At 44.6% G+C, this 2579-nt stretch overlaps 1 pseudogene; it reads left to right on the forward strand.

Moving 5' to 3' along the window:
* Nucleotides 1-2281, forward strand: LOC102834222 (annotated as a pseudogene).
* Nucleotides 2282-2579: the final 298 nt, after the last annotated feature.

Here is a 2579-nt window from a genome sequence, read left to right on the forward strand (position 1 = left end):
ATGGCCATGCGTGGCCGGCACGCCTGGGTCAACTTGCTGCTCCGACTCGTACTGGGCTTTTTGTTGGCCTCGCACCTCTTTCTGCCCCCACCTCCGAGCTGACGTGAACGGCCCGCTGCACTATCCTAGACAGGCAGCTGCATCTCTGGCCAACCGGGCGGGTGGTAATGCACGGCGCTCTCCTTTGGCTGCATGGTCCAGCCCCAGATGGTGGCCCGCGTGACAGTAACTTTCTTTTCATTGGAGTCATGATCACCCAGAAATATCTGCAGACCCGAGTGGTGGCCACTTACAGAACGTGGTCCAAGACAATTCCTGGGAAAGTTGATTTCTTCTCTAGTGAGGGTTCAGACATATCAATGCCCATTCCAATTGTGACACTACAGGGTGTGCATGACTCCTGCCCACCCCAGAAGAAGCCTTTTATGATGCTCAAATATATGCATGACCACTACTTGAACAAGTACAAATCGTTTATGAGAGCAGATGATGATGTTTCTCTAAAAGGAGATCGTCTGGAGAACTTTCTGAGGAGTTTGAATAGCAGTGAGCCCCTCTTTCTTGGGCAGACAGGACTGGGCACCACAGAAGAAATGGGGAAACTGGCACTTGAGCCTGGTGAGAACTTCTGCATGAGGGGCCCTGGTGTCACATGAGCCAGGAAGTACTCTGGAGAATGATACCACACATTGGAAAATGTCTCCAAGAAATGTACACCACCCATGAGGATGTGGAGGTTGGAAGATGTGTTTGGAGGTTTGAAGATGTGTTCGGAGTTTTGCAGGAGTGCAGTGTGTCTGGTATTATGAGATGCAGCAGATTTCTAATGAGAATTATGAACAGAACAAAAAGGGTTACATCAGTGATCTCCATCACAGTAAAATTCACAGGGCCATCACATTGCACCCCAACAAAAACCCACCCTACCAGTACAGACTGCACAGCTACATGCTCAGTCGCAAAATTGCTGCTCTCCGCCATCACACAATACAGCTCCACCAAGAAATTGTCCTGATGAGCAAGTACACCAACACCGAGATTCACAAAGAAGACCTCCAGCTGGGAATTCCCCCGTTGTTTATGAGGTTCCAGCCCCGCCAGCGAGAGGAGATCTTGGAATGGAAGTTTCTTACTGGAAAATACTTGTATTCAGCTACAGCTGGTCAGCCCCCTCAAAGCTTAATGGACTCTGTCCAGAAAGCAGCTTTGGATGACATTGTCATGCAGGTCATGGAAATGATCAATGCCAAGGCCCAAGGGCCCATTATCGACTTCAAGGAGATACAGTATGGCTATCACCAAGTCAACCCCATGTATGGGCCGAGTACATCCTAGATCTGCTGCTTCTGTATAAGACATACAAAGGTAAGAAGATGACAGGCCCAGTAAGGAGGCATGCCTTCCTGCAGCAGATTTCAGCAATATCTAGTTTGTTGAGCATGGAGAACTGGACGCAACGGGGTCAAAAAATGAGCACAAAGAGCACAAAGATAAGAAGATAAACATTGATTCCTTTGTCAGGACACTGATATGTTTGCAAGATCCATGGGAAACTTTGAAAAGATGTGTCTCATTCCAAATCAGAATGTTAAGCTTGTTCTGCTTTTCAATTCAGACTCCAACCCTGACAAGACCAAACAAGTTGAATTGATGAGAGATTATCGGGTTAAGTACCCGAAGGCTGGCACGCAGGTTCTGCCTGTGTCTGGAGAATTTTCAAGAGCCCTAGCTCTGGCTGTAGGATCTTCCCAGTTTAATAATGAATCTTTACTCTTCTTTTGTGATATTGACCTTGTATTTACTACAGAGTTCCTGCAATGATGTTGAGCAAATGCAGTTCAGGGCCAACAGATACACTTTCCAATCATCTTTAGCCAGTAGGATCCAAAGATTGTTTATAGTGGGAAAGTTCCCAGTGACAACCATTTTGTTTCTACTAAAAAAACCGGCTTCTGGAGACACTATGGATTTGGCATTACTTGTATTTATAAGGGCAACCTTGTCAGTGGGTGGCTTTGATGTTTCCATACAGGGCTGGGGACTCGAGGATGTGGACCTCTTTAACAAAGTGGTACAGGCAAGTTTGAAAACATTCAGAAGCCAAGAAGCAGTAGTTCACCTCCACCATCCTGTCTTTTTTGATCCCAAACAATACAAAATGTGCTTGGGGTCCACAGCCTCAACATATGGGTCCTCACAACAGTTGGCTGAACTGTGACTAGAGAAAAATGATCAAAGTTACAATAAATGCAATAATAATGGCTCAGTGAGGAAAGCCTAGTGTCTAGCTTTGCTGGAAAAAGACATTTTAATTATCTAATTTATTTTTCAGAAATTTTTTGCATGACCTGTTTTTGAAGTCCACACAAGGATATATTTTACAAGTGATTTTTCTTTAAAAAGACTCCTTTAAGATTAAGTTTTTTGAACAAAAATGTGATCAATGTTTGCCTGTAAGCACATCCTGCTGAACATTACACAGCAGACTTTCTTAATTTTTACTTGAAATGTACCTGATGAAAAAACTTATTTCACCTTTCTTTCTCAGACCCCATGCTGCAATCCTATGGCAGGAAACA

Source organism: Chrysochloris asiatica, unplaced genomic scaffold (assembly GCF_000296735.1).
Source record: "Chrysochloris asiatica unplaced genomic scaffold, ChrAsi1.0 scaffold00143, whole genome shotgun sequence".
Taxonomy (NCBI): Eukaryota; Metazoa; Chordata; class Mammalia; order Afrosoricida; family Chrysochloridae; genus Chrysochloris; species Chrysochloris asiatica.